This window comes from Hibiscus syriacus, unplaced genomic scaffold (assembly GCF_006381635.1).
Source record: "Hibiscus syriacus cultivar Baekdansim isolate YM2019G1 unplaced genomic scaffold, ASM638163v2 tig00112532_pilon, whole genome shotgun sequence".
NCBI classification, from domain to species: Eukaryota; Viridiplantae; Streptophyta; class Magnoliopsida; order Malvales; family Malvaceae; genus Hibiscus; species Hibiscus syriacus.
In genome coordinates, this window is record NW_024063359.1 from 75,527 (window position 1) to 87,116 (window position 11,590).

An 11,590-nucleotide genomic window follows, 5' to 3' on the forward strand; every position below is an offset into this window, starting at 1 on the left:
ATATCTGACTTTGTGGCTAGGTGTTTGACTTGTCAGCAACTTAAGGCAGAACATCAACATCCATCAGGTTTGCTACAGCCTATCAAGATTCCTAAATGGAAATGAGAGCGTATTACTATGGATTTTGTTACTGGCTTGCCTATGACTCCTTCGAAAAAAGATTCAGTTTGGGTGATTGTTGACAGACTTACAAAGTCAGCTCACTTCATTCCTGTGCGAGTAAATTATACTTTGGATAAGCTGGCAAGATTGTATATTTCAGAGATTATCAGATTGCATGGTGTTCCATTGTCTATTATTTCTGATCGAGATCCGAGATTTACTTCGAGATTTTGGAAGGCGTTACATACGGCTTTGGGAACAAGATTGGATTATAGTACATCCTTTCATCCACAAACTGATGGTCAATCTGAGAGAGTAATTCAGATTCTGGAGGATATGTTGCGGGGTTGCGTAATCAATTTTCATGGTAGTTGGGAGAACTTTTTGCCTTTGGCTGAATTTGCTTACAATAACAGTTATCAGACCAGCATTCGTATGGCACCCTATGAAGCACTCTATGGGTGTAAATGTCGCACTCCGATCTGTTGGACTGAGTTGCGTGATAGGAAAACTTTGGGACCTGAGTTAGTGCGAGAGACGGAGGACACAGTCAGATTAATCCGTGACCGTCTGAAAGAGGCATTTGATAGGCAAAAATCTTATGCAGATCAAAGAAGGAATGATATACAGTTTGAAGTGGGAGATCAGGTCTTTTTGAAAGTTTCACCCTAGAAGAAAGTATTGAGATTTGGGCGTAAGGGTAAATTGAGTCCAAGATTTATTAGACCATTTCGTATCTTGAAGAGGGTAGGACCTGTTGCATATCAGCTTGAGTTGCCTTCTGAGTTAAGTCGTATTCATGATGTCTTTCATGTATCAATGTTGAGGAGATACCGTCCAGATCCAGGTCACATTATTCAGGTTGAAGAAGTAGAGCTGAGACCTGATTTGTCATATGAAGAGGAGCCCATTCAGATCTTAGAGAGAGATGAACGAGTTCTTCGGAATAGGCGAATTCCAATGGTCAAAGTTCAGTGGAGTAATCGAGGCCCCTCAGAAGCTACTTGGGAGACATTGGAGTCAATGGAGGCTCAGTTTCCTCAACTATTCTCATAAGGTAAATTTCGAGGACGAAATTTCTTGTAGAGGGGGAGAATTGTAACAACCCGACTATTTACAAAATAATATTAATTGAAATTGGAGGTAAATTGTGAAAATGGGTGAAATTAAGTGACTAAAGTATAATTTATGAAAACTTGTATGCCATTTTCAAAGTAAAGGAAATTCAGGGACCAAGCCCTGAATTTCCCCTAAAAGTGTCGGCAGGTTTGGTTATAACTAACGTGTTTTCTGATTTCAATCAGAAAACACAAAAGTTTTTCTTAAACTTTCACTCCTCCCGCACCTCGACTTTCAAGTCCGATTTCGACGCCGTTCGACATTCGATCGTCAAATTGAAACCACCATCGTGTTCGTTATCGAGTCAGGAACAATCCCCTTAAATTAATTGAAGCGAAACGCTGCTAAACGTCGGGAATTTCAAGTCAAAGCATCGACGTTTTTTTTTAGCTCTATCGCCGAGAAAATCTCAAATTCACCGCCGATCGTTGCTCAGTTTACGACACCTCCTGCACCATCATGTTCCTTGTGTCGTTTCGAGTTCACCGGTGTCAACCTTGTCCGCCGTAGACGGCGGCGCGTGAGGAGGTGGTGCAGTCAAAGATTCGGCCGATTTGAAATCGAGCTCTCCGCCGTTCAAAAATTTGAACCGATCGTTGTAAGTATCTCGAAATCGCTCAAAATAATTTTTAGAAATTTTTTCGGGATTTTTAGGGCCCCGGAAGACGCCTCACGCGCCGCCGCAGGGCGAGTGGCTGCTGGAAACCGGTTTAACCGGTTTTCAACTGGTTCTGACCGGTTTCGATCGGTTCGAACCGGTTTGACCGATCTGACCCGACCGACCCGACTCGACCATTGACCCGACTCGACTCGACCCGACCATTGACCCGACCCGACCGTTGACCGTTGACCGTTGACTTTCTTTGACCAAAACTTAAAATGGCTTTGATCGAGCATTAAACGACCGTTAATCTATTCCGAGTATACCTATCCTGATAGTTTTCGACGTGCCAAATCCGTTTCCGCTGTCCGTTTTATTAAATTCGAACTCGAAGGCCTCCAAATTGATGGTCAAAGTAGTTGACTTTGACTTTGACCATGAATTTGAATTTTCGAAAAGTCATAATTTATGTTTTTCGACGTCCTGATTCCGATTCCGCAATCCGTTTGGCCAAATTCAGACTCGAAATACCCCAAATTGATAGTCAAACCCGAAAAATGCTTATATACTTAAGAAGTCTAGTTTTGAACAATTAAATAGGATTTGTGACTGATAGATTATTATTGTTTGAAGGTACAAGAGACTCTCCGGATCGTTCGATAATTCGACCCAGCTCTTCTAGATCAGTTAAACCACGTGTGTCATTATTCACGCGTTCGAAAACTGTAGCAGAGCGTGGTGAAACCAGCAATCAGTAGATTTGCTATTTGAACCTATTGTCGAGGTGTGTTCCCTACTTATTACTGAACTGTTTTATTGGTTTTAATATGTGGTACACCGAATTCATTGGTTATTGTTTTATGGATGCACCAATTTAATGTGACAATTTATGGAATATGGCTGCTATCTAATTTTTGTTTTGAAATGATATATGATTACCATGTTTTTTGGATTTATGGAATTTATGTCACGGTGCAATTGAATTTTGGAATTGAATTACGATGGAATAGCTCTGATCAAGCTAAATGGGCCTAATGTGACTCTTGAGGGCCCCAAGATGTTTCATTAGGTCGGCTTTCCTTTGCTGTGTGCTTAGGGTAAGCTATATGGACTTATTGACTTAGGCTTAAGGATACAAGCTTCAGAGCCTATCCTTAAGTCGGCTTTCTTTTTGCTATGTGCATAAAGTAAGCTATATAGAAAATAATTTTGGGAACTACTGATGGTGTACCAGAAAAGGGTTTAAACTATGATTTTCAAAAGTTAAACTCTTTTAAGAATTTGTGAGATTACTGGACTATGATTTGTACCTGTTGACATTTTATGGAAATGTTGGGACACACTAAGCCTAGCTCACCTTTTGAAAATGTTTTCCCCCTTTCAGATACTGTTGGTTAGATACCTAGGTTCGAGCACTTGGAGGATCAACATATCTCTTGAAGTAAATCAGATTGTAATGTTTTTATCTTGCAAGTTAACTTTATTTTGGTGACATGGACCTTATTTTAAATATCGTATTTTATAATGATGACTATTTTGCTATTACTGCTCGGTTTATTGTGATTTTGAATTTGAAGACATGTTCTAAATTAAATTATTATTTATTGGTACTATATTTACGAGTTGAATTTTGATAGTATAATTTGTTTATAATTTCATGTTATTTATAATGTGATTTTATATTGATGGAATAACGATTTTGGAAAATGTCTTTAATAATCATAATGTGATCTACTAGACTTAGTCGAAACGCATAGGCCGGGTCTAGGGGTTACACAAATCCAGAGAAGCAAAAGGATCACCACTGCTTTGTGTTGATTCAACATACAGTTTCTATAATTGCAACTCTTCCATGAATTCTGTGCCTAATTCATATTACTATTATCTTCCCATGAATACAAACATAAATCAACACTAAACAGTTGAAGATTATTTAATTGAATCAATCCACGGTAAATACTCCTACTGCACAAACCAATATTATATACAGACTTAAAACATCTACTTACACATCGGAAAACTATTTAGATTGAGATACTACTGTTCCGTAAAAACCTACTCATTTTTTACTATTTATGTCGACTACGGACTATCAATTTATAATCATCCAATAATCTTAAAAATGTGTAAAATTAAAACAACTTTATATTATATATATAGAAGTTGATCCACTTACACAATAAAAATTCTAAGTTTTACATGTCTTTTTTAGTTTTCATTAGATTAATTGAGTTTAATGCATGAAATTAAAGCTTTTAAGAATAATCTACTACTTTTTTCTCTTTAGCATCTCCTTATTTCATGTTGTTAATCTCGATCACATCTCATTTCATGTTGTTAATCTTTCACGGTACGGGTGCTCAAGCTGGAGAGAGAAACAGCAGGAAACAAGGCAACAGAACATCACCAAAGACAGAAATAATGTTCGAAACATGGCAAGACGAACAGAAAAAATTGGTAAAACCATGTTCTGTTAAGTGTCCGACATTATTTATTTCAACGGGGCCATTTGACTACAAGGCAGTCCAGAGAAAACAGTGGCCACAATCAGTATAATGAAGGGGTACTTCTCATCAAAGTAAGTGCATCTGGCATTGTTAATGCCTCGAGCAAACTTTCAGAAACTTTAGTAAACGAAAGAAAGAAGGGAGAAGAACAAAATCGAGCTAGTCGTCATTGATTGCCACCTTTTTCAAGCTTTTTGTCTTCTTCACGACGCTTTCTTTCAGCCTCTTGAAGTTCTCGCTCGGCATCCTCCTCTTCCTCGATTTGGTCAAGATCATCGAATCCCTTGGTCGCAGCAATTGCCTTCACTACGGGATCTCTCAGCACAGAGATCAATCCACCACCAACCTTGTACTCTTCTTCATCACCAATCAAGAATAGCCGCTGATCAGGTCCTGATGCCACTGGAATGTCTACCGGTAATAGCTTCATAACATACTGCAAATAAAATTAATATATGCTCAAGTATATAGGAATGGGCCAAAAAAACAAAGAAAACCTTCAAGTTATTTCACTTTTCTAAAACAACCCTATTCTTTTATTGTATTCAAATATGCCTTTACCTTTTGATTTGAAATTGAACCCCAAAAGGCCCTTGTTTCAAATAAAAGGCTGATTAATGTTGAAAGTCTATTGAGCTATAAATTCAAGGTTAGGGTAACTTGGTTATACATTGAAGACTAAGGTGGCGTTTGGTACTTTCCCATGTTACGATTCTACCGGTATGTAATTCTTGAGAATATGATTGCTAAGATAACAAAACATTACAACATTTGGTACGAGGAAAATTCCTAGGAAAAGTGATACGTTTTAGAATACCAACCATGGGAGTCACTCTCCCACCAATTAAATTCCTTGGAAAGTGATTACTTTCCAATCTTCATCATATAAAATAAAACGGGCTCCAAGTGCTTATCTGGGTAACAAATTAAAAGTACAAGGACTTATCTATAGACAAAGTAGAAAAGGGTTCTTTAATCATTTTAGTACAGGGATATATCATCATTATCTCTATAATGGTCTATGTGCAATTCGCATTCTTCCATTTTATACCTGTTTTGTTTGTCATTTTTTTTCTTTCTTTTTTAGGTATTTGGACAAATTGGGACATAAAGGTTCATACCGCAAGAAAACAAAAGGGAGCCATGGAACTACAGCAGAAAGATTTTAAATGCTTCCAAGAAATATTAAGACATTAAATATTCAAATACAGAAGAATGGCAGAGAGAGACATATTCATCACTCATGAGTTCCCTCTCTATCATTCTCAGAAGAAAGATATAAGGTTCCCCCTAATAATTTACAAACAAATCTAGGCATATTCTCTCTATTAGGGAAAGATAAGATTCCCCACAAACACATACTTAAAATGTGGTACTAGCTAAAAATTTGAATTTTGAAGTTTTGCTATCCATCTCACTGTTGGATAACCAAGCAAGATGCTCTCTCTATCATATGAAGGTTTAAGGAAATAATCAAATTACAACTATAATTAAATGAGCTAGATAAAAATGTAACCATGAATTGATTAGTACTATCATATTTCTAAGGTAAAAATAAGGCGAGGGAAGTATTTTCCACAGCGCAAGTAAATTAGGAGGTTTACAATTATGTTATTTTATTATTTTAGTTGTTTAACTATTATTAGACATATAAATAGGTGGCTAGGATTATTAGTTTTCTTTAAGGTTTAAATCCAGAATTAAGATCATAAGTTATCTTCTTCTATGTTTTCAGCTTGTATACTTCTTTTGATTGCTTTTTTTTTTTTCCTTCTTAAACCACATCACTGAGAGTTCATGTGTAGTTAGCTCAAGAAATTAGGAAGGTTAGCAATTTAGAAGCAAACCTCGCCCTTGTTCTTCTAGACTTCAACGCTTACTAAGCCCTTTCTCTCGGAACCTTGGATGGGGAAGATAAGAAAACACCGTTTTCATCTAAACTTTGGTTTTAAGTTCTTCAGTGTAATTCCACCACCAGACATCACATAAGCTCTTAAATCTGATCCTGTGAGCGGTGCACCCATAACCTCAAGAATCTGAGGAGATGTGTTAAGCATCCTCATGGCAATTCTATAAACTCGGTCGAGATTTATTGTTAATCTTGAGCGAAGATACAAGCCCTGATGATAATGAATGACCATGAAACAGAAGATCTTAAGATACTATCATTTTCCTATAAAAAAATGCCAGACTCATCCATTCAGGCAAGAAGCAAAATAACCATACTCATGAATCCAATAGCAAGATAAGGGCATTTCAAAGAAGCAATGTTTACTTTTATTGGAGTGTAGAAACACATTAGTCGACAAAGAAATGTAATACCAAGAATACAATAAGACTACAGACAATGAAATAAGGTGAATTCAACGGCTAAAGTTTCATTATAATTTGTTATCCAAGAACATTCATACAAACTCCAAAACCAGAGAAAATCATCAGAATTTGTAAAACACTACTTTGAGTAAACTTATGTAAATAGTTTGTCCAAACTCACGACATTAAAATTGGTATATAAAAGGTTCATAGGTATCGACTGACAAATGTAGGGCTGTAGATGAGCCGAGTCAAGCTCGATTCGACTCAAAAGTTTAAATCTGAGCTCATCTTGACTCGAAAACTCACGAGCTAAAATTTGTCAAGCTTAACTAGAATTCGAAATAAAAAATTCTCAAAAAAACTTGAATTCGAAACAGGATCAGACTTAGCTCAATTAAAGCTCTAACTCTAGCTCAAATTTGAATCTTAATTACATAAAAATATTATGTTGTATTTAAAAAACGACAATAAATAAATGTTAATATTATTAATAATTTAATTTTAAAAATTAAAATATTATTTTTTGAGCTGCTAGCTTTTCGAGACGGATATCATTAAGAATGGAATTTGAGCTGAGTCCATTCAATTCAAGTATTGGTGGAGCTTTGACCGAAACAAATTCGAGTAACACAAGCTCTGTCTAGTCTCATTTACAGCCTAAACAAATGCAAGGACAACTCGCAATTAGCAACATTGATTAAGTGAATCAGTATGCAGAAACATCCATTGTGGTGTCAATGATTCAACCTCTAATCAATCCAAAACCCAAAAGCTAGTGCTCGCAGTTGGTGAATGAGCAAAAAACAACTTACAGCGAAAGAAACAATTGCAGTGGAAAGGGCGAGAAAGCCATACTTTGCCATTCCTTCAGAGAGACCAACAAAAGTGTTGGCAATACCGAACATAATCCTCCAAAGCATAGCACAAAGGAAAACTCCAACTCCAAACAGAAACAAGTAATTCCTCTTGAAAAAGGCATCGAAAATGCAAAGTGATTGCCTCCCGGTACTTGGACAAAGTGGAAGTGAAGACATCCGTAGGGATATGAAAAAAGGTTTTTGGCGAAATGGGTATTGAATTTGGAGGCTGAATTAGAGGGTTTAAAGGAAAATAACCTAAACCCAGGAGGGGAAAGGGAAATGAGTTGGGTTTTGGAATGTAAAGGTTTGAGAAAGGGTTAGTTCGGGAACGAAAAGGAAAATGGGAAAGAGCTGATTCAGCTGAATTTGAAGGGATTTGGTGGAACGGGTTGACTTGAAGACGGTTGAAATGAAGTTTGAGGAAAGCAGACACAATTCTTGAAGAAGAAGAAGAAAGCTTCCACATTTTCAAGTTCAGAGATTTTAGGTTCCAAGGACGCACAAACACTCGACAATCAAAATAAAGGAAGCTTACTTCACCTATTGGATTATCAAAAGAGAACGAAATTGCATTTTTGGAAAATCAGATCGGACGGACCGATTGAACGCAGGCTGAATGGTTGATTTAATAATATGGAGATGGAAAATTGATTAACTAAAGACCTGTTAAGGTTGATGGAATATCCTCCAAGATCTTATATTTGGAAAATTCAGCTAAAATTTTATATAACATTTTTTTAATAATATGGAAAATTTAATTATTTAAATTAATAAATTATATTTTATAACTCAAATTTAATTTGTATTTTCTTCAAATCGAGTCGAATTTAAAAATTCAAATCAAGTAATTTTTTTGAATTTTTGCTTAATTTAATTATAAATATTTATAATATTTTAATATTATTTTATTATAATTTAATGATTTTTTGTGATCATACATAATACATAATATATATATATATATATTTTCATATCATATATATATTTTATATTTTTTCATATGTTATATACATATATCATATAGACTCCAACTTAAAAATTAATCCATTAATTAATATATTTTATAACTTGAACTTAATTTTTTTTATTCGAGTCAAATTTATAAAATTAAAACTTAAATCTATTTGAGTCAAATTCTATCAAATTAAATTTTGTCAAAAATACCATTTTTAAATCGAATCAAATTTTTCCACTAATAACATTTAGTTTATATTTTATTTTAATATCCCGCCATTAAAAAATAACAATAATATTAATATATCATCATAAAATAATATCATATCATACATTTTATCATTGACAAGATTAAAAAAACACTTAATTTTATTCTCTTATGTTTTTAACGATGATGTATCAAATTTAAATCTAAATTAAATATTAATTTTTTTAAAATTAAATATTAAAATTGAACAAAAACAATAGTTTAGTGTTTAAATTTAGATATTAAACCCGTGATAATTTTTAACAATGCGATGAAAATTAAGTTGTTTATTACTATATTTTACGCAAAATTGGACGTGTAAAAATGACCCCTTTATTAAATATTTTGAGCTCGTTGAGCAAGATTGACCTAAAAATAATTTTTTTTGTAAGGGAGGTCTCGTTAAAATACTTCCATATTCGTTGAAATACAAAAAAAAAATATCTCAACAAACATATTCGTTGAAATACAAAAAAAAAACATCTTTTAAGATTAAGAGTAAGAAAAGAGTACCTCAATTTATTAAACTCCTCAGGGTTGCAAAGATTCTATCGAGGACTATAAACATCCAATCGAGGCTATAAAATTATAACCAAGACCAAAAACCTAGGATACATAAACGTTTAAAGGACCTAAATACACCAGAAGGGATAACTACATGCCCGGCTGAAAGTACACCTAAGCTATACACATCCCTCAAAGAAACAAAGCCAGACAAAATATTCTAAGCCATCTGCTCAACTGGGAACTGTAATGATAAACTAAAATGCACTTCACTAGAGCTTTGGGTATTCATTTCATGATTTTTGTAGACCTAAGCTGATGCAGGTAGAAAAGCTCTTCCAGGTTGACGATTAGCCAAAGGCCCATGGCATCCAAGAAGCTGCAGATTCAAGTTCCACTTTAGCAAGTCAAAAACCATCAAGGGAAATTAATCTATCATTGGTGCAAGGAGGGGCGAGCAAAACTCGACATCAAAAGACCAAATCTTTCTATCAGACTCTTTAACGCTAAAAAATTCAAATGACGTCAATAAAATTTTTTGACTCGACTCAACTCGATCGAATACTAACCCCGGATGGAAGCACTGTGTTCGAAAGAGAATCGGTTTTCTTAATTCTTACCTTTGCATTGACACCATCTGGCACAATCCTGTTCTCAGACCTCCACTTCAGATAATCAGCACGGTGGTACTTGGTAAAACCCCTGAAAATGGGAATGAAAAAATGACTGATTATAATCCATGGATATGTTCATTTATGTAATGTATATAAACACGTACAGAAAACACACACGCGCACACATTGATCTTTACTTTCGTCAAGCTAGAACTACGCCTGAAGCAATAAGAGGGTTCAAACTCTTGAGCCTAAAGTGTGTTTTCTACCCTATGCTTTCACAAGCAGAGATTAACGGTATCTGTTGCCTAGTACAGACTAAGGAGTTTCAGAGTTGAATCTCTAAGAACCAAAATTCCATACCACTTCCTGCTAACGATAATCTTTTGCTGGCCGGGAAACTTGAATTTTGCTCGACGTAGGGCCTCCTGAGCATGATGGCTGTTGCTGTCCTTACAACGAACAGAAAGCAGGACCTGACCAATGTTAACTCTTGCACATGTTCCATGAGGTTTCCCAAAAGCACCCCTCATTCCAGTCTGAAGCCTATCAGCACCGGCACATGAAAGCATCTTGTTGATCCGAAGAACATGGTAGGGATGGACCCTAACCCTCAAAGGAAAAGCGTCTTTCCCTGCGGATTTGGCCATGTATTTGTTGCAGGCGATTCGAGCAGCCTCCAGTGCCTCACTCGAGACATTCTCCTTCTCCCAACTGACCAGATGGACACAGCAAGGAAGCTCATCAACACCTTTTTTCTTCATTCCAACATCATAAATTCTGATCTTGGGTCCGGAACACCACGGCAGTATCGAGATTTCGGGTATGGCTTGTTCTTGATTTGTCGGTAACACCTCCAAGGTCCTACAGAGAAGGTTTTTAGCAAACCAAGTAACCAACACACTTTTACAAAATCAACAAGTTTAGATTCAAGTATGCCGCTAATCCTTGCACTTCAGCAAAATCTAAGATTGTCCATCTTCTTAAAAACAAAAGTTAAAAATCAAATCTTCTCTTTATTCAAAAAATCTAGCTTAATCATTGACACAGGTAGTAATTTCTATAAAAAAAATTGTTTATCATCAGGTATTATTACCAAGTTCATAATAATAATAAGCAAATTTTAACAAATAAAATAGTAAATCTCAAACCTTAAGAACAATAAAAAAAATCCATATTAACATAAAAATAATTCCAAGGATATCAGAGAACATCAATTATCATAAGAATAATCATATAGCAGCGAAGATATCAAAAGAATAAATCTAATAGAAAGCAAGCACAGGAGAAAGGAAGCAACTTACTCCTCCCCATTTTGTATGTCGTCCAGTCCGGATGAGGTTTGAGAGCGCAAAATGAAAATTCCCAAGGCCTAGCCTTTCGCCCTCCACGTTTTATATGGAGTAATTCATTTCGTGTTCAACAAACCACCGCCCAAAACCCAGATAGTGTTAGAATCAAACTTAATGTCAACAATAAAGAATTGTGCAGAAGCTACAAGAAACACGTGGCAACATGTGACAATTATCAAGGATTCAAGGCGGTGTCAACAAAAAAGAATTGTGCAGAGAGAAACATGTGGCAACACGTGACAATTATCAAAGATTCAAGGCGGCGAACAGGTGAATTTTACCGCTAATTATGTCACGACAGTTTTAATATACAATTAAAAAATATTTTATCAGAAATATTATATTTTTGATAAAGTATTATTTAAATTATTATTTTTTTATTAAAAATATTAATTTTACAATTTAATTTTCAGT

The 11,590-nt window shown here is 35.3% G+C and overlaps 2 pseudogenes; both read right to left on the reverse strand.

Moving 5' to 3' along the window:
* Positions 1-4,314: 4,314 nt before the first annotated feature.
* On the reverse strand, positions 4,315-8,012 carry LOC120181799 (annotated as a pseudogene).
* Positions 8,013-9,446: 1,434 nt separating this feature from the next.
* On the reverse strand, positions 9,447-11,138 carry LOC120181795 (annotated as a pseudogene).
* Between the last annotated feature and the right edge of the window lie 452 nt (positions 11,139-11,590).